The sequence below is a fragment of the Amblyraja radiata genome, chromosome 15 (assembly GCF_010909765.2).
Source record: "Amblyraja radiata isolate CabotCenter1 chromosome 15, sAmbRad1.1.pri, whole genome shotgun sequence".
Lineage (NCBI taxonomy): Eukaryota > Metazoa > Chordata > Chondrichthyes > Rajiformes > Rajidae > Amblyraja > Amblyraja radiata.
In genome coordinates this window covers 56,640,328-56,662,001 of record NC_045970.1, presented here as the reverse complement: position 1 = coordinate 56,662,001, position 21,674 = coordinate 56,640,328, and the positions used below count along the sequence as shown (strand labels likewise).

General features: G+C 46.7%; 1 long non-coding RNA gene across 1 annotated transcript; it reads left to right on the top strand.

Annotated features, from left to right (window-relative positions):
* Positions 1–74: 74 nt before the first annotated feature.
* Positions 75–18,936, top strand: LOC116981402. Its single transcript, XR_004414224.1, has 3 exons — positions 75–254; positions 15,380–15,383; positions 18,905–18,936. It is a non-coding gene; the product is annotated as an uncharacterized LOC116981402 (long non-coding RNA).
* The last annotated feature ends 2,738 nt before the right edge of the window (positions 18,937–21,674 follow it).

Here is a 21,674-nt window from a genome sequence, read left to right as displayed (position 1 = left end):
CAAGCATCAGCAGTTCCTTGTTTTTAAACCATTCTGATAAACCATCTCTGCACCTTCCCCAAAACATTCACATCAGTCCTGTAATGGAGTGACCAGAACTGTAGGCAATACTCCAAATGCTACCTGACCAATGTCCCTTCAAGCTGCACATATACATTCCTCTCTCCTTATCTCACACCCTTTTATCTCCTAATTTTCTCTCACCTCTGTCCCTTACTCCACTCATCTTCCGATCACTCCATCATCTGTTAACAGTGTGGAGAAGGGTCCCGACCCGAAACGTCACCTCTCCATGTTCACCACAGATGCTGCCTGACCCGCTGAGTTACTCCAGCACTCTGTGAAACGTCACCTATCCATGTTCTCCACAGATGCTGCCTGACCCGCTGAGTTACTCCAGCACTCTGTGAAACGTCACATATCCATGTTCTCCACAGATGCTGCCTGACGCGCTGAGTTGCTCCAGCACTCTGTGAAACGTCACATATCCATGTTCTCCACAGATGCTGCCTGACGCGCTGAGTTACTCCAGCACTCTGTGAAAAGTCACCTATCCATGTGTCTCCACAGATGCTTCCTGACGCGCTAAGTTAATGCAGCACCTCCTGTTAGAGTGATACAGTGTGGAAACAGTCCCTTCAGCCCAACTGGCCCACACCTCCCAACATGTCCCAACTACACTGGTCCCACCTGCCTGCTTTTGGCCCACATCCCTCCAAACCCGTCCTATCCATTTACCTGTCTAACTGTTTCTTGTACGCTGGGATAGTCCCAGCCTCAACTACCTCCTCTGGCAGCTCGTTCCATACACCCACCACCCTCTGTGTGGAAAAGTCACCCCTCAGGTTCCTATCAAATCCTTTCTCCTTCACCTTGAACCCATGTCCTCTGGTCCTCGATTCCCCCACTCTGGGCAAGAGATTCTGTGCATCTAACTGAATTGTGTTCTATGCAAGATTCCAGCATCTGCAGTTTCTTGTGTCTCCCTCACCTATATCCACCTATCACTGCTGAAGAAGGGTCTCAACCTGAAACGTCACCCATTCCTTCTCTCTAGAGATGCTGCCTGTCCCGCTGAGTTACTCCAGCATTTTGTGTCCAGGCTTTGACCAGCCCCCATCTCTCTTTTCCAGCTTCCTCCCCCCACCCTCTCCAATCAGTCTGAAGAAGGGTCCTGACTCAAAACGTCATCTGTCCATTCCCTCTAAAGCGGTGGAGGAACTCAGTGGGTCAGGCCGCATCTGTAGAGGGAAGGGAATCTAATGCGACGACTCCCACCTCTCCTTTCCAACTTTCTCCTCCCCCCACCCCCCGTGGGCCATCTCTCCGTCATTCCTCTGTCTGCTCGCTGGGGAAAGGCGTCAGGATTAATCCGGAGTCACCGCTTCCCATCCCCCGGCCGTTCCCCCTCAACTCCGAACGGTGGGATCGCGTTCCCGCCCTTGGTGGTCCGCAAGACTCTGGCCGTGGTAAACAATGGCTTTTGCCCGTTAACCCGCTGGAGCCAAGTTGTGTTCCAATGAAATAAATGTCTTTTTTCAAGCAAAAACAAAATGTAGATAGGCCCCCAAATAATCAGGGTCAACCGGGTAGCGCCACCAGCACTGGCTGCCTCGCCAACAGTCTGTCTGTCCATTCTACTGTTTTTATTATGTTAAGTATGTTTTAAAAGTATGTTTTAGTGTTTCTTGGTTTGTTTAATGTGGGGGGGGGGGGGGGGGGGTGTGGGGGGGGGGGGGAAATTGGGGGAAACTTATTTTCAGTCACTTACCTCGACGGAGATGTGATTTTTCTCCGTGTCGTATCTCCGTCCCCCCTGCGGCCTAACAATGTGGAGTGGTGCGGCATTTCCTGAAGATCGACCCAGAGCTTCAAGCCGCGGGCACACGGACTTTAACATCACGGGGCCTGTGATCCTTTGCCGAGGATCGCCTGTGAAGAGCTCCAACCGCGGGGCCTGTGGACTTTAACACCGTGAAGCCCGCGGTCTGCGGTAAGAAGAGGCCGACTCGGGAGCTCCACGCTGCGGAGTGTTCCAATCCAATGCGACGCCGGAGTTTCCATCATCCCGACACGAGGGCTTCGGACATCGGACCGTCGGCAGCGGCGACTGCGGAGGGTTCAACAGCCCCGACCACGGGTGAACAAACTAGGAAGATGATTGAACTTTATTACCTTCCATCACAGTGAGGAATGTGGATTCCGCTGTGGTGGATGTTTATGTTACATTTTATTTTATGTGTCTGTGTGTCTTGTTGCTTTTTACTTAGTATGGCTGTATGGTCACTCCAATATCACTGTACCTTAATTGGTGCATGTGACAATAAATTCAAACTTGAACTTGATGAGCTTTCCTCTATATATTAAAAAAAAGAATGATGCTAACTGATCGTGCACGATTGTGACGGCTTGATTTCACTGCCAGGGCAGGGACATTCCCTGAGGGATTAGGGGGGTTTGGACGAGGTTTCTTCTGTGTTTTCCCCTCAGTTGTTGTCTGGGGAGGAAGGTGGCGGCACTCGGCCCGTCGGGGCTAGGATGCGCGGGAGGAAGGCTGAGCTCAGATTGAGGCTTGGAAGGCTGAGTTCGCCTCCCCTGCCCCGACGGGCTGGGGGGGAGGGGGCGTGCAAACTCCACACAGACAGCGCCGGTGGTCACCCTGCCCGGATACAGGCCCTTCGGCCCCTCTCGTCCATGCTACCCCGGGCTTTCTCCAACACAGCCTTGCACTGTTCTGCACTGGATATTGCATTTATTGCGTTGGTCATCATCGTATGTGCACTGTTTGCTCTGGCGGCTGCGTGTGAACGGGCGATTTCATCGCCTCCCGGTCGATGTGCGGAACAACAAACTAATAGAAACATAGAAAATAGGTGCAGGAGGAGGCCATTCGGCGCTTCGAGCCAGCCTCGCCATTCATTGTGATCCTGACTGATCGTCCCAAATCAATTAGCCCCTAGAGCTCCAGTGAATACAAGCCAAGTTGTTTCAATCTTTCCTCATATGACAGTCCCGCCATCCCAGGGATCAATCTCGTGAACCTACGCTGCACTGCCTCAATCACAAGGATGTCCTTCCTCAAATTAGGAGACCAAAACTGTACACAATACTCCAGATGTGGTCTCACCAGAGCCCTATACAACTGCAGAAGAACCTCTTTACTCCTATACTGAAATCCTCTTGTTGTGAAGGCCAACATTCCATTAGCTTTCTTCACTGCCTGCTGTATCTGCACGCCAACTTTCAGTGACCGGTGTACAAGGACACCCAGGTCTCGCTGCACTTCCCCCTTACCTAACCTAACCCCATTGAGATAATAATCTACCCCCTTGTTTTTGCCACCAAAGTAGATAACCTCACATTTATCTATATTATACTGCATCTGCCACGCATCTGCCCATGCACTCAACCTGTCCAGGTCACCCTGCAACCTCCTAACATCCTCTTCACAGTTCACACTGCCACCCAGCTTAGTGTCATCCGCAAACTTGCTAGTGTTGCTCCTAACTCCCTCTTCCAAATCATTAATATATATGGTAAACAGTTGTGGCTCCAACACCGAGCCTTGCGGCACTCCACTCGCCACTGCCAGCCATTCTGAAAAGGACCCGTTCACTCCTACACTTTGCTTCCTGTCTGCCAACCAATTTTCTATCCACGTCAACACCCTACCATGTACCCTAATTTTAGTCACCATTCTCCCGTGCGGGACTTAATCAAAGGCTTTCTGAAAGTCTAGATACACTACATCCACTGGCTCCCCTTCATCCATTTTGCTTGTCACATCCTTAACAAATCCGTTCCAAATGGCTTACCCCTTATTCTTAAACTGCGTCCCCTGGTTCTGGACTCCCCCAACATCGGGAACATGTTTCCTGCCTCTAACGTGTCTAAACTCTTAACAATATTACATGTTTCAATAAGATCCCCTCTCATTCTTCTAAACTCCAGAGTATACAAGCCCAGCCGATCCATTCTCTCAGCATATGACAGTCCCGCCATCCCGGGAATTAACCTGGTGAACCCACGCTGCACTCCCTCACTAATAATGTTATAATAACACTAATTGTTATAGCTGTTGTTATCATTCATGGGCTCACTCTGCCATTTAGAACGAAGACGAGGAAACACTTTTTCACACAGAGAGTTGTGAATCTGTGGAATTCTCTGCCTCAGAGGGCGATGGAGGCTGGTTCTCCGGATACTTTCAAGAGAGAGCCAGATAGGACTCTTAAAGATAGCGGAGTCAGCGGATATGAGGAGAAGGCAGGAACGGGGTACTGATTGGGGATGATCAGCCGTGATCACATTGAATGGCGGTGCTGGCTCGAGGGGCCGAATGGCCTACTCCTGCACCTGTTGTCTATCGTCCGAGCACATTAATGCACGCGTCATGCAAGCCGTCTTAAATGACCACCTAAACTGTCATTTGACAATCTAAAAAGCTGCCTAGGTTGCCTGGCTGGCAACAGGGGGGAAAGTTAAGTAAGAGCCCTGGGGAGTGGAGAAGGGGGAGAATAGTGGAGCGGGGGGAAGGGAAGAAGGGGAGAGGAGAACGGTAGGGGGGGGGGGGGTAGTGGAGAAGGAGGGATTGGGGCGGGAGGAGGGAAGTGGGGGGTGGAGGGGAGAGGGGAGTTCAGTTACACCCACTGAATCCATCCCTGTGAAAAGTTAGAGATGGTGATTGGATCTGGAAGCGGACCAACACATCTATAAATAATTGTTTAAGAAGGAACTGCAGATGCTGGAAAATCGAAGGTAGACAAAAATGCTGGAGAAACTCAGCGGGTGCAGCAGCATCTATGGAGCGAAGGAGATAGGCAAGGTTTCGAAGGGTTTCGGCCAGAAACATTGCCTATCTCCTTTGCTCCATAGATGCTGCTGCACCCGCTGGGTTTCTCCAGCATTGTTGTGTACCATCTGTAAATAAAAAATAAAATCTGCTAATTCTCCCCCTTCCGACGTTGCTGCTCCCATTGCCAGCCCCTGCTGCTTGTCGCCCCTGCCGCTAGAGCCGGGCAGCAGCCAACGGACCAGGCTGCCACTGGTCTTGAAACTGCGGGCGCTGCTGGTGGCCGCTGCTCCTCGCATAACTTGGACAAAGCCGTGACTAGGTTTGTGCAGTTACATTCCTGGAAAATTGAACTGGAAAACACGTTTTATGGCTAAATGGCAATATATGCAGGCGTGCCACGCGTGTCCATCGCCTGCATCACTACGCCAGGACTTCCATGAGCAATGACAGGCTGTCTGAACTCGCCTTAATGCACATTCACTATGACTTTGCTCATGACTTGGACAAGGTGGTGAGTAGGTTCTCGGAAAACGGAACTATTTCATGTTGAAGTTGATGTGATGTGAAGTTGTTAGGTCAGGAGGACCATTAAAGGTGCACTGCACACAACGTACGGCCCCGCTCCGGGTCGTTCCAACCCCGCGACACGGGCTGGACAAGTCACGTTGCGGGAGCTCCGAAAAGCGGTCTCTCCACCCGCGAGCTCCCGATGTCCCAGTCCACCGGACCTACGGCTGCGTCGCTGGAGCCCCCATGCGCCGGAGTCGGGCCGCAGCAGCGAGCCACCACCGCTCCTCACGCACCGAGGCCGGCCAGCCCCACGAAGGTAAGTCCGCAGCTCCGCAGTCTCAGCGACTGGAGCCCCCAGGTCGTTCCAGCTGGAGGCCGCTCCACGGTGCTAGGCCCCCGACGACAATGGAGACCCAACAGGGAAAAGGTTGGGTCTCCCGTGCAGGGAAGAGATATTTTTAAGTTTCCCCCTCCCCCCCCCCCCCCCCCCACATATACGCAGTTAAAAACAGTATTAACAAAAACACGAACACTACATTTAACTAGACAAAACATTAAAAAAAAAAGATAGACAGGCTGTAGGGGCCGCTGCAACAGGTGAGTCGTGCTGCCAAATTTGAGGAGGGACGTCCTTGTGATTGAGGCAGTGCAGCGTAGGTTCACGAGATTGATCCCTGGGATGGCGGGACTGTCATATGAGGAAAGATTGAAAAGACTAGACTTGTATTCACTGGAGTTTAGAAGGATGAGGGGATGGGGGGCATCTTATAGAAACATATAAAATTATAAAAGAACTGGACAAGCTAGATGCAGGAACAATGTTCCCAATGTTGGGCGAGTCCAGAATCAGGGGCCACAGTCTTAGAACAAAGGGAAGGCCATTTAAGACTGAGGTGAGAAAAACGTTTTCACCCAGAGAGCTGGGGGGCAGTGTTAGCTGTGAGGAGGATGTTAGGAGACTTCAAGGTGACTTGGATAGGCTGGGTGAGTGGGCAAATGTTTGGCAGATGCAGTATAATGTGGATAAATGTGAGGTTATCCATTTTGGTGGCAAAAACAGGAAAGCAGACTATTATCTAAATGGTGGCCGATTAGGAAAAGGGGAGATGCAGCGAGACCTGGGTGTCATGGTACACCAGTCATTGAAAGTGGGCATGCAGGTGCAGCAGGCAGTGAAGAAAGCGAATGGTATGTTAGCTTTCATAGCAAAAGGATTTGAGTATAGGAGCAGGGAGGTTCTACTGCAGTTGTACAGGGTCTTGGTGAGACCACACCTGGAGTATTGCGTACAGTTTTGGTCTCCAAATCTGAGGAAGGACATTATTGCCATAGAGGGAGTGCAGAGAAGGTTCACCAGACTGATTCCTTATGAAGAAAGGCACTGTCTTATGAAGAAAGACTGGATAGACTTGGTTTATACCCTCTAGAATTTAGGAGATTGAGAGGGGATCTTATAGAAACTTACAAAATTCTTAAGGGGTTGGACAGGCTAGATGCAGGAAGATTGCTCTCGATGTTGGGGAAGTCCAGGACAAGGGGTCACAGCTTAAGGATAAGGGGGAAATCCTTTAAAACCGAGATGAGAAGAACTTTTTTCACACAGAGAGTGGTGAATCTCTGGAACTCTCTGCCACAGAGGGTAGTCGAGGCTATATTTAAGAGGGAGTTAGATGTGGCCCTTGTGGCTAAGGGGATCAGAGGGTATGGAGAGAAGGCAGGTACGGGATACTGAGTTGGATGATCAGCCATGATCATATTGAATGGCGGTGCAGGCTCGAAGGGCTGAATGGCCTACTCCTGCACCTAATTTCTATGTTTCTATGTTTCTATGAGAGTTGTCGATTTGTGGAATTCCCTGCCACAGAGGGCAGTGGAGGCCAAATCACTGGATGGATTTAAGATAGAGTTAGATAGAGCTCTCGGGGCTAGTGGAATCAAGGGATATGGGGAGAAGGCAAGCACGGTTTTTTGATTGGGTACGATCAGCCATGACCAAAATGAATGGTGGTGCTGGCTCGAAGGGCCAGGCTCACACTGTACATCACTCTATTCATGTCAACACCCTACCCCCAATACCATGTGCTCTAATTTTAGTCACCTGTCTCCTGTGCGGGACCTTATCAATGGCTTTCTGAAAGTCTAGATACACTACATCCACTGGCTTTTGCTTGTCACATCCTCAATAAATTCCAGAAGATTAGTCAAGCATGATTTCCCTTTCATAAATCCATGTTGACTTGGACTAATGCTTTTACTGCTATCCAAATGCCCCATTATTACCTCGTTAATAATTGACTCCAGCATCTTTCCCACCACCAAAGTCAGGCTAACTAGTCTGTAATTCCCTGTTTTCTCTCTCGCTCATTTCTTGAAAAGTGGGATAACATTAGCTATCCCCCAATCCACAGGAACTGATCCTGAATCTATAGAACATTGGAAAATGATCACCAATGCGTCCACTATTTCCAGAGCCACCTCCCTGAGGACCCTGGGATGCAGACCATCAGGCCCAGGGGATTTATCATCCTTCAGTCCCATTAGCCTACCCAATACTATTTCTCGCTTAATGAACATTTCTTTCAGTTCCTATACCCCATTAGATCCTCTTTCCTCCAGTACATCTGGGAGATTGTTTGTGTCTTCCTTAGTGAAGACAGATCCGAAGTACCTATTCAACTCTTCTGCCATTTCCTTGGTGCCCATAATAATTTCACCCGTGTCTGCCTTCAAGGGACCCACATTTGACTTTGCTACTCTTTTTCCCTTAACATATCTAAAGAAGCTTTTACTGTCCGTCTTTATATTCCTGGCCAGCTTCCCCTCGTACTTCATCTTTTCAGCCCGTATTGCCCGTTTTGTTTCCTTCTGTTGTCCTATGAAAGTTTCCCAATCCTCTGGCTTCCGGCTACTCTTTGCTGTGTTATACATATTTTCTTTTAATTTTATTATATCCCTAACTTCTCTTGTCACCCACGGTTGCCTCCTACTCCCCTTAGAATCTTTCTTCCTTTTTGGAATGAAATGATCCTGCGTCTTCCGGATTATGCTCAGAAATTCCTGCCATTGCTGTTCCACCGCATTATCCACTGATTTGACCTCCACAGCCGTCTGTGGCAATACATTCCACAGATTCTCCACCCTCCTGCTAAAGAAATGTCTCCTCATCTCCTTCCTAAAGGAATGTCCTTTTATTCTGAGGCTGTGCCCTCTCGTCCTAGACTCTCCCACTAGTGGAAACATCCTCTCCACATCCACTCTATTCAGGCCTTTCACTCCATTACCTTGTGTCTTATGATAGACACAAAGTGCTGGAATAACTCAGCGGGTCAGGCAGCATCTCTGGAGAACATGGATATGTGATGTTTCGGGTCGAGACCCTTCTTCAGAGTCTGAAGGAAGGTCTCGACCTGAACCATCACCCATTTCTTCCCTGCAGAGATTCGGCCTGACCCGCTGAGTTACTCCAGCATTTAGTGTCTATCTTAGAAACATAGAAACATAGAAATTAGGTGCAGGAGTAGGCCATTCGGCCCTTCGAGCCTGCACCGCCATTCAATATGATCATGGCTGATCATCCAACTCAGTATCCCGTACCTGCCTTCTCTCCATACCCTCTGATCCCCTTAGCCACAAGGGCCACATCTAACTCCCTCTTAAATATAGCCAATGAACTGGCCTCGACTACCCTCTGTGGCAGGGAGTTCCAGAGATTCACCACTCTCTGTGTGAAAAAAGTTCTTCTCATCTCGGTTTTAAAGGATTTCCCCCTTATCCTTAAGCTGTGACCCCTTGTCCTGGACTTCCCCAACATCGGGAGCAATCTTCCTGCATCTAGCCTGTCCAACCCCTTAAGAATTTTGTAAGTTTCTATAAGATCCCCTCTCAACTCCTAAATTCTAGAGAGTATAAACCAAGTCTATCCAGTCTTTCTTCATAAGACAGTCCTGACATCCCAGGAATCAGTCTGGTGAACCTTCTCTGCACTCCCTCTATGGCAATAATGTCCTTCCTCAGATTTGGAGACCAAAACTGTACTCAATACTCCAGGTGTGGTCTCACCAAGACCCTGTACAACTGCAGTAGAACCTCCCTGCTCCTATACTCAAATCCTTTTGCTATGAAAGCTAACATACCATTCGCTTTCTTCACTGCCTGCTGCACCTGCATGCCTACTTTCAATGACTGGTGTATCATGACACCCAGGTCACGCTGCATCTCCCCTTTTCCTAGTCGGCCACCATTTAGATAATAGTCTGCTTTCCTGTTTTTGCCACCAAAATGGATAACCTCACATTTATCCACATTATACCGCATCTGCCAAACATTTGCCCACTCACCCAGCCTATCCAAGTCACCTTGCCGTCTCCTAGCATCCTCCTCACAGCTAACACTGCCCCCCAGCTTAGTGTCATCCGAAAACTTGGAGATATTGCCTTCAATTCCCTCATCCAGATCATTTAGTGTCTATCTTAGGCGTAAACCTGCGTCTGCAGTTCCTTCCGGTATTTTGTGTCAAATGGTCTAATTGTTGCAGAGAACATTGGACAAGGCAAACAATATTTTATTTAAGAGCAATAAAATAGTGATAAATGAACAAAAATGTTGGTCGGGGTGGGACTAGTGTAGATGGGGCATTTTGGCAGTATTAATATTGACCAAATTAAGACACCATCAAATGGAGGATCCCTGCATTTGTGAGAATTACTTAACCCTTGTCAGTGGAAATTTACACGCTTTAGATGTCGCCAGTCAGCCTAAGCTTAGATTGATAAGCAGGATGGTGAAGGAACTAAGTGTTCTTCTTGTTTCCTAACTGTTAAAATGTATAGCAGTTTTGCAAACGAACCTTAAATGCATCACTTTGATTGGATCGCTGTAAGGGCATTGTAAATAGTATAAATAATGTTGTGAGACAGTCACCCTATTATTTGTTGATTGGTTGAAATGTTAAGCCTTGGAGGAGCTGTCTGAATCCCAGGGCAAATGTTGCATTATTCATTTATGTTGGCTTCCTTCTGGAAGCTTCTTCCAAACACAATGTATTTGAGACTATGTTATTGGGTTGGGGAACTGTCAATAACTGTATAATGTGATCGGTTTGTAGGGGTTGCCTCCCCCAAGTAATGTCACGCCCTTAGTTTGGAAGAGTATAAGAGGGTGGGTAATTCTTTGGGGTGTGTCGGTTGATTGTGACTTAAGTTCTGTTTGCACGGGATATCGTTGTCTTGCGTGAGTGGATCAGTAACCGTCCCTGCAGTTTGTTCTTCAATAAAGTAAGGTTTTGGAACCAGGGTTTGACTAAACCAGACTCAGGGGGTAAGTCTAGAATCGGAATTTATGGCGGGTGTGGGCAAGTTGGGCCGAAGGGCCTTTATATCTCTATATAACTACAGATAAGCAGATCAAATGTGTAGGAAGGAACTGCAGGTGCTTCTTCTACTTCTTGCGTATGGCGTGCACAGCCTAAAGTTGTAGGACTAGTTCTATTTGATTGTGCATGCCGGTTGATTGCATTTGTCAAAACAGGGCGGGCCACGTGAAGGTTGCAATCTCAAACCAGGTGAACCTACGCTGCACTCCCTCAATAGCAAGAATGACCTTCCTCACGATAGACACGGAGGGTAGTTGAGGCCACAGTTCATTGGCTATATTTAAGAGGGAGTTAGATGTGGCCCTTGTGGCTAAAGGGATCAGAGGGTATGGAGAGAAGGCAGGCACAGGATACTGAGTTGGATGATCAGCCATGATCATATTGAATGGCGGTGCAGGCTCGAAGGGCCGAATGGCCTACTCCTGAACCTATTTTCTATGTTTCTATGTTTCTAGACATAAAAAGCTGGAGTAACTCAGCGGGTCAGGCAGCATCTCTGGAAAGAAGGAATAGTTGACGTTTCGGGTCGAGACCCTTTTTCATACAGGTTAGGGATAAGGGAAACGAGAGATATAGACGATGATACGGAGAGATATATAATAAAACAATAAACTTTATTACGGACTCGAGGTCCAGACAAGGGGCAACATTACATTAAAAAACATGCATTGCATATTTAAAAAAATATCATAAAGTACATATAAAATCTTAGTATATCACTTATAAAAGCATCGTAAATTATATGTTTAAAAATACACAATACATGAATTAAAATCCAGATTAAAAGATGATCAATGTCCTACAACGAGACAACGATACCAGTGTCTCCACAGCTGGGATTCGTAGCGTGTAGTGCCAACCCGTATGTTTGACAAGGCCACAATAATGACATTTTTAGTCATTTATCCTGCAAATGAATTTATACATGTGATTCCTTAGGATAGCTTCTAAAGTACTGACTCCTGCAGCCACAAACATGTTACTGGCACTACACCATCTAGGTTTCCTTAGCAGTGTTCTCATGGCATCGTTATATGCCACGTTTAGTCTTTGCAAACTTGTTTTTCCACAGTTCGACCACAGGTGCGCAGTGTAGAGTGGTGTGCAGTATGCTCTAAATAACGACATCTTCACCACACCTGCACACACACCAAATTTACACAAGAGAATATTCGCCTGTACATACAGCATGCGTCGTTGCTTATAAATAGCCTCATCATCTGTCATGAACAATGAATGAAAGATATGCAAAAAAAGTATTGATGCTAAAGGAAACTGGCCACGTTAGCTGTTTCTTGGGTAAAAGGAGTTGGGTGAAAAAGAGAAGCTAGTGCGACTTGGGTGGGGGAGGGATAGAGAGAGAGGGAATGCCGGGGCTACCTGAAGTGAGAGAAATCAATATTCATACCACTGGGCTGTAAGCTGCCCAAGCAAAATATGAGATGCTGTTCCTCAAATTTCCGTTTAGCCTCACTCTGACAATGGAGGAGACCGAGGACAGAAAGGCTTGTGTGGGAATAGGCGGGAGATTCAAAGTGTTGGCAACCGGGAGGTCAGGTAGGTTCAGGCGGATTGAGCGAAGGTGTTCAGCGAAACGTTCGCCAAGTCTACGTTTGGTCTCGCCGATGTAAAATAGTCCACATCTTGAACAACGGATACAGTAGATGAGGTTGAAGGAGGTGCAAGTGAACCACTGCCTAACCTGAAAGGACTGTCGGGGTCCAGGGCAGAGTTGAAGTGGGAGGTGCAGCAACAGGTGGTGCATCTTCTGCCGTTGCAGGGGAAGGTACCTGAGGAGACGGTGGTTTGTGTGGGAAGGGACGAGAGAGTTGCGGAGGGAACGGTCTCTGCAAATTAGGAGAACAAAACTGCACAGAAAAAGACATAAAAAGCTGTAGTACCAGCTTTCTAAGAGGGTTCTCAACACGAAACCCCACCCTTCTCTGCAGGGATGCTGCCTGTCCTGCTGAGTTACTCCAGCACTTTACCATCAATGGGTGGCGTACTTTTTACACAACTTGAAGACCTTGGTCCTTATCTCATTCAAGACCTGGGAATTAAAATACTGGGGGACAATTCCTTGGTGAATACGTAGGCGGCCCATGTTGGCACTGACGTTGGAACTGAAGTTGGGAGGTCTTGTATAAGACGTTGGTGAGGCTGCATTTAGAATATTGTTATCAGTACTGGGCACCGTGTTATAGGAGAGATATTGTCAAACTTGAAAGGGTTCAGAGAAGATTTACGAGGATGTTGCCAGGACTAGAGGATGTGAGCTATAGGGAGAGGTTGAGAAGGCTGGGTCTCTATTCCATGGAGCGCAGGAGGAGAAGAGATCTTATAGAGGTGTACAAAATCATGAGAGGAATAGATCGGGTAGATGCACAGACTTTTGCCCAGAGTAGTTGAAATGAGGACCAGAGGACACGAGTTCAATGTGAAGGGGAAAAGGTTTAATAGGAGCGAATGGAGGAGGGTCAGGGCGGTGAGTATATAAATCGAGCGCGGGGCTTGCTTTCACAGAGGCCCGGGACCGTTGGAGCGAGTGGAGGAGGGTCAGGGCTTACCAAAATCTGTAGCGTTCCACACTTCATAGGGAGGGTTTTGGTGGAAGCCGCTGATTGGGTGCAACCTCAGGTTAGCATTTCTGCTTTCTTGTTAAAGGTACAGTGCTTTAGTAAAGGTACAGTGAGCTAAGTGTACAGTGCTTTAGTAAAGGTACAGTGAGCTAAGGGTACAGTGCTTTAGTAAAGGTACAGTGAGCTAAGGGTGTAGTGCTTTAGTAAAGGTACCGTGAGCTAAGGGTGCAGTGCTTTAGTAAAGGTACAGTGAGCTAAGGATGCAGTGCTTTAGTAAAGGTACAGTGAGCTAAGGGTACAGTGCTTTTTGTTTATATAATAAAGGTGCAGTTTAAAGGTCAAGAGGGAGCAGCTGTTGTGAGTCAGATACCTGCTGATTTCTCCCAGCAGTTTCTATTGTATTATACTTGTATCGGATCCAGGGTAAGGCGGGAGAATGACAGCCAGAGCAGTGTACTGTTCGGGATGTCAGACGTGGGAGGTCATGGTGTCGGATGGCCCTCCAGACGTCCACATCTGCACCAGGTGCAGTGAGATGGGGCTCCTACGGGACCGTATTAGGATCCTGGAGCAGCAGCTCGATGACCTCTGTCTGGTCAGGGAGAGAGAGGAGGTCATAGAGGGGAGTTATAGGGAGGTGGTCACTCCAAAACCTCGGGAGAGAGACATGTGGGTCACGCTAAGGAAGGGCAAGGGGCAGAGACAGGGACGAGTGAGTACTCCAATGTCGGTACGCCTTGCAAATAAGTACTCCTGTTTGAGTACGGATGGGGGTGACAGCCTGCCCGGAGGTAGCGAGAGCGGACGGGCCTCCAGCACAGAGACCGGCCCTGTTGCTCCTGAAGGTAGGGACAAAAAGTAGAGGGCAATAGTAATTGGGGACTCTATTGATAGGGGGTCGGATAGGCGATTCTGTGGACGCAGTCGGGAGACCAGGATGGTGGTCAGCCTCCCTGGTGCCAAGGTCTCGGACGTGTCTTAACGCGTCCAAGATATCCTGAAATCAGAGGGAGAGGAGCCTGAGGTCTTGGTACATATAGGTACCAATGACATAGGTAAAAAAAAGGGAAGAGATCCTGAAGGGAGGATTTAGGGAGTTGGGGGGAGAGTTAAGGAAAAGGACCAAAAAGGTAACAATCTCAGGATTACTGCCTGTGCCACGCGACAGTGAGAGTAGGAATGGAGCGAGGTGGAGGATAAATGCGTGGCTGAAAGACTGGTGCAGAGGGCAGGGATTCAAGTTTCTGGATCATTGGGATTTCTTTTGGGGAAGGTGGGAACTGTACAGAAAGGATGGGTTGCACTTCAACCCGAGTGGGACCAATATCCTGGCGGGGAAATTTGCAAAGGCTACTGGGGAGACTTTAAACTAGAATGGTTGGGGCGAGGGACTCAAATAGAGAAAGCTAGTAGTCAGAATGGGAGACAGGAAGCAGAAAAGGGAAGCACTCGGGCACAAGAGGAGAAAGAAAATAAAGGAAATAAACAGAGAATAAGAGGCGGGGGGTTTCTTAAATGTGCATATTTTAATGCTAAGAACATTGTAAGAAAGGTGGATGAGCTTAGAGTCTGGATAGACACCTGGAAGTATGATGTTGTGGCGATCAGTGAAACATGGTTGCAGGAGGGCTGTGATTGGAAATAAATATTCCAGGATTTCGTTGCTTCAGGTGTGATAGAATTGGAGGGGCAAGAGGTGGAGGTGTTGCATTGCTAGTCAGGGAAGATATTACAGCAGTACTTTGGCAGGATAGATTGGAGGGCTCATCTAGGGAGGCTATTTGGGTGGAGCTGAGAAGTGGGAAAGGTGTAGCAACACTTATAGGGGTGTATTATAGACCGCCAAATGGGGATCGAGAATTGGAAGAGCAAATATGTAAGGAGATAGCAGATATTAGTAGTAAGCACAAGGTAGTGATTGTGGGAGATTTCAACTTTCCACACATAGACTGGGAAATACATTCTGTATATGGGCTGGATGGTTTGGAGTTTGTAAAATGTGTGCAGGATAGTTTTTTGCAGCAATACATAGAGGTACCTACTAGAGGAGGGGCAGTGCTGGACCTCCTGTTAGGAAATGAGACGGGTCAGGTGGCAGATGTATGCGTTGGGGAGCACTTCGAGTCCAGTGATCACAATACCATTAGTTTCAATATAATTATGGAGAGGGTCAGAACTGGACCTAGGGCTGAGATTTTTGATTGGAGAAAGGCTAACGTTGATGAGATGCGAAATGATTTAAAAGGAGTGAACTGGGACATTTTGTTTTATGGGAAGGATGTAGAAGAGAAATGATGGACATTTAAAGGGGAAATTTTAAGAGTACAGAATCTTTATATTCCTGTTCGGTTGAAAGGAAACAGTAAAAAAGTGGAAAGAGCCCTGGTTTTCAAGGGAAATTGGACATCTTGTTCGGAAAAAGAGGGAGATCTACAATAATTATAGGCAGCATGAAGTAAATGAGGTGCTTGAGGAGTATAGGGAATGTAAAAATAATCTTAAGAAAGAAATTAGAAAAGCTAAAAGAAGATATGAGGTTGCTTTGGTAGTAAGGTGAAAGTAAATCCAAAGGGTTTCTACAGCTATATTAATAGCAAAAGGATAACGATGGATAAAATTGGTCCATTGGAGAGACACAGTGGACAGCTATCTGCAGAGCCAAAAGAGATGGGGGAGATATTGAACAATTTCTTTTCTTCGGTATTCACCAAGGAGAAGGATATTGAATTATGTGAGGTAAGGGAAAGGTGAGGTAGCTATGGATACTATGCGTTTCAAAGTAAAAGAAGTACTGACACTTTTGAAAAATATAAAAGTGGATAAGTCTCCAGGTCAAGGCAGGATATTCCCTAGGACATTGAGGGAAGTTAGTGTAGAAATAGCCGGGGCTATGACAGAAATATTTCAAATGTCATTAGAAACGGGAATAGTCCCCGAGGATTGGCGTACTGCGCATGTTGTTCCATTGTTTAAAAAGGGTTCTAAGAGTAAACCTAGCAATTATAGGCCTGTTAGGTTGACTTCAGTGGTGGGCAAATTAATGGAAAGGATACTTAGAGATAATATATATAAGCATCTGGATAAACAGGGTCTGATTAGGAATAGTCAGCATGGATTTGTGCCTGGAAAGTCATGTTTGACTAATCTTCTTGAATTTTTTGAAGAGGTTACTAGGAAAATTGACGAGGGTAAAGCAGTGGATGTTGTCTATATGGACTTTAGTAAGGCCTTTGACAAGGTTCCTCATGGAAGGTTGGTTAAGAAGGTTCAACTGTTGGGTATAAATGCAGGAGTAGCAAGATGGATTCAACAGTGGCTGAATGGGAGAAGCCAGAGGGTAATGGTGGATGGTTGTTTGTCGGGTTGGAGGCAAGTGACTAGTGGGGTGCCTCAGGGATCTGTGTTGGGTCCTTTGTTGTTTGTCATGTACATCAATGATCTGGATGAAGGTGTGGTAAATTGGATTAGTAAATATGCATATGATACCAAGATAGGAGGTGTTGTGGATAATGAAGAGGATTTCCAAAGTCTACAGAGTGATTTAGGCCATTTGGAAGAATGGTCTGAAAGATGGCAGATGGAGGTTAATGCTGATAAATGTGAGGTGCTACACCTTGGCAGGACAAATCAAAATAGGACGTACATGGTAAATGATAGGGAATTGAAGAATACAGTTGAACAGAGGGATCTGGGAATAACCGTGCATAGTTCCTTGAAGGTGGAATCTCATATAGATAGGGTGGTAAAGAAAGCTTTTGGTATGCTAGCCTTTATAAATCAGAGCATTGAGTATAGAAGCTGGGATGTAATGTTAAAATTGTACAAGGCATTGGTGAGACCAAATCTGGAGTATGGTGTACAATTTTGGTCGCCCAATTATAGGAAGGATGTCAACAAAATAGAGAGAGTACAGAGTAGATTTACTAGAATGTTGCCTGGGTTTCAACAACTAAGTTACAGAGAAAGGTTGAATAAGTTAGGTCTTTATTCTCTGGAGCGCAGAAGGTTAAGGGGGGACTTGATAGAGGTCATTAAAATGATGAGAGGGATAGACAGAGTTGATGTGGACCAACTTTTCCCTTTGAGAATAGGGAAGATTCAAACAAGAGGACATGACTTCGGAATTAAGGGACAGAAGTTTAGGGGTAACATGAGGGGGAACTTCTTTACTCAGAGAGTGGTAGCGGTGTGGAATGAACTTCCAGTGGAAGTGGTGGAGGCAGGTTCGTTGGTATCATTTAAAAATAAATTGGATAGGCATATGGATGAGAAGGGAATGGAGGGTTATGGTATGAGTGCAGGCAGGTGGGACTAAGGGAAAAAAGTTGTTCGGCACGGACTTGTAGGGCCGAGATGGCCTGTTTCCGTGCTGTAATTGTTATATGGTTATATGGTATGGTACAGCAGTTGCACCGTAGCGGACAGGAAGGCACTACAACGGGTGGTGAAAACCGCTCAGTACATCATCGGTGCCCCGCTCCCTGCCATGGATGCCCTCCACCGAAAACGGTGTCTGAGACGGGCCGGGATGATCATCAAAGACCCCTCCCACCCTAACCATGGACTGTTTGCCCTCCTCCCATCAGGGAGGCGGTACAGGAGCCTCAGGTCTCGTACTAGTAGGATGAGGAACAGCTTCTACAACAACACTATCACATTGCTGAACTCGGAGTCCCGCCGATAGTTTTCTCCAGTCTCTCCGTCCACATTGTTTGCTTATTCTGTATTTTTATTTCTATATTGCACTATTACTACGGACTGACGCTAAACTGCATTTCGTTGTACCCATACTTGTATCTGTGCAATGACAAAAAGTTGAATTGAATTGAATTGAATTGGGCTGCAGACACCCGACAACCAAAATTCATTTTGCGAACACAAACGTTTTAAAAAGGGCTGCAGCCGATTTACAGCCGTATCGAGGGGACTCACCGTGGAGTAGATGTGCTTTCAGTGTTATTCGCAGCTCAGTCTCTGCCAGACCCTCTCGCTTCCTGGGACTGGCAGAGACTGAGTGAGGCACGACACTTCCTGGTTTTATAGTAGCTCCCCCTGCCGCCAGCGGGGGCAGCAGAGAAAACGTAAAAACATTAATATGTCTCTCATTTTTAATCGACGGTAAAAATCCTCCGCACTCATACGGCGGAGGGGGGCTCTGAGCGAGGTGGCCAAAAATGACGGCCGTAGGGGGCGCCGTTCTTTCGGAAATCACAGCACAGTCGGCCAAAAGCGGTCAAGATAAGAGATATAGTAATATAGATTATCTCTTGTCTTTGTCACTTACTCCACTCATCTTCCGATCACCCCCTCATCTGCTAACATTCAGATTCAAATGTTATTATCATTGTGCTGTGTACAGTACAGAGACAACGAAATGCAGTTAACATCTCCCCAGAAGAGCGAACATAGAATATGAGAAATAAATGTATATATGTACATACAGTCGTGGTAGTGCAATTTTTCGGGGGGAAGGAGTGTCCGGGGGGGGGGGGGGGACTGGCAATCACCGAGCTACAGTGTTGAGTAATGTAACAGCCGCAGGGAAGTAGCTGTTCCTGGACCTGTAGCATCTCCCGGATGGTAGGAGGGTAAACAGACTGTGGCTGGGGTGAGAGCAGTCCTTGACGATGCTGTGCACCCTTCGCATAGTGTCAGTCTGAAGAAGGGCCCCGATCCGAAACTGGCCTAAAACCCTAAAGGCATTTAAAGTGTTTTTGTTTTAATGTCTTGATGCTGCATTTGTACCGTACGTAACAAATAAAGCAAGCTTTTCCTGACCTCACTGTGTTCTTCGGAATTCTTCAGAATTCATATTGTGCTATCGATAATGAAAGAACATTCCAACCATCTCAGGTAATGATAAGAAATTATTCTCGCCTCCATGCATTCCTGTAGCCGTCGGGCAGTCGGACACTTCCCCACTACTTCAAATATAGTTCCTGCACTTGGCAATGTCGTTTGGCCGCTGGTGTATTTTATTTGTTTAATGGATTTGATTAGATTAGGAAATATTTCCTTTCCTACAAGGGTCATTCCTCTGAGGAGTTTCTATAGCAACATGCCCACTCTTGCCTTTATGAAGAGACTGACGATTTGTACAGCAAGGTCTGACTGACAAATAATGGATGAGCTGTACAAAATATGATCCATTGATTGAATTGTGGTCAAATCCTAGTGAACACTGTCACCTTTTTCTCATGCAGCCGTCACCGATGTTGCAGAAGAAATAGGGAATTATTATACACACTGCACAACATACTTTTTTGATCACAAACAATGTTACATTTGGTTTCAGGCTATTCTTCACCAATCCTCACTATTTGAAGCCATTTCCGCCTTCAATGATGAACATTGCTTATCTCCGCTGATAGAAACTTTTAGTTGGTTACAGAGTGTGAGACAGGGAAAGGTGTGGGGGTCCTACACATTTTTGCCATAGAGGGGAAAGACATTCTTGCCATAGAGGTAGTTCAGAGAAGGTTCACCAGACTGATTCCAGGATCTCTGATTCCTGAAAATTCGACATTTTCTTCTCGCGGTAGAATCTGCGAATGCTGACCAGATGTAATTTGCTTCCCTGTCGACTTATGCTTGAAGGTATCTAGCACTCATGGCATGACATATAGACAATAGACAATAGACAATAGGTGCATGTTTCCTGCCTCTAGCGTGTCCAAGCCCTTAAAAATATCATCTGTTTCAATGATATCTCCTGTCATCCTTCTAAACTCCAGAGTGTACAAGCCCAGCTGCTCCATTCTCTCAGCTTTCGGCCCTTCGAGCCATCACCACCGTTCAATACGTTCCTGGCTGATCATCCAGAATCAGTACCCTGTCCCTGCTTTCTCCTCATATCCCTTGATTCAGTTGGCCGAAGAGCGAAGTCTAACTCTCGCTTGAATACATCGAGTGAATTGGCCTCCACTGCCTTCTGTACCAGAGAATTCCACAGGTTCAAATGGTGACCCCTGGTTCTGCGCCCCCAACATCGGAAACATTTTTCCTGTATAATTCCTTAAGAATCTTATATGTTTCTATAAGATGCCCTTTCATCCTTCTCAATTCCAGTGGATATAAACCCAGTCGATCCACCCTTTCATCATATGCCACTCCCGCCATCCCGGGAATTAAGATGGTGAACATAAGCTGCACTCCCTCAATAGCAAGAATGTCCTTCCTCAAATAAGGATACCAAAACTGCGGTCTCACCAGGATCGCCTTGCTCCTTTACACTAATCCTCTCGCTATGAAAGCCAACATACCATTAGCTTTCGTCATTGCCTGTTGTACCTGCATGCTTACTTTCAGTGATTAATGTACAAGGTCAACAGTGTCTCGTTAACACTTCCCTTTTCCAAATCTGACACCATTCAGATAATAATCTGCCTTCTTGTTCTTGCCACCAATGTGGATAAACTCACATTTATCCACATTATACTGCATCTTACTTGCATCTGCGCACTCACCCAACCTATCCAAGTCACCAGGCAGCCTCATAGCATCCTCCTCGTAGCTCACACTGCCACCCAGCTTTGTGTCATCCGCAAACATGGAGATGTTGCATTTAATTCCTTCGTCTAAATCGTTAATATATATTGTAAATAACTGGCGTCCCACCACTTAGCCTTACGGCACCCCACGGGTCACTGCATGCCATTCTGAAAAGGCTCGTTATTTCCTGCTATTTGCTTCCTGCCTGCCAACCAGTTCTTTATCCGTGTCAATAGTACAATGTGCTGCAATTTTGCACACTAATCTCCTGTGGTGGACCTTGTGAAAGCTTTTTTGAAAGTCCAGATACACCACACCCACTGGTTCTCCCTTAACCATTCTACTTGTTACGTCCTCAAAAATCCCGAAGATTTGTCAAGCATGATTTCCCTTTCATAAATCAATGATAACTCTGACCTATCCTGTCACTGTTATCCAAATGCGGTCCTATTTCATCTTTAATAATCGGCTCAAGCATCCTCCCTTCTACCAATGTCAACCAAACTGGTCTATAGTTCCCAGTTTTCTCTCTTCCTCCTTTATTCAAAAAAAAGTGGGATTACATTAGCTACCCTCCAGTCCGCAGGAACTAATTCAGAGTCAAAAGAACTGATCACCAATGCAAGCACGATTTCTCGGCCCACCTCCGTGGGTACTCTGGGATGCAGACCATCAGGACCTGGGGATATATCTGTCTTCAGTCCCAACATTTTACCCAACACCATTTCATGACTAATGTGAATTTCCTTCAGTTTCTCAGACATGATAGATTCTCGCTCCTCCAATATTTATGGGAGATTGTTTCTGTCTTCCTTGGTAAGTACTTGTTAAACTGGTCTGCAATTCCTTGTTTCCCATTATAAATTCACCTGTAATTCTGACTGTAAGGGACCTACATTTATTGCATCAGCTGACATGATATATCCAC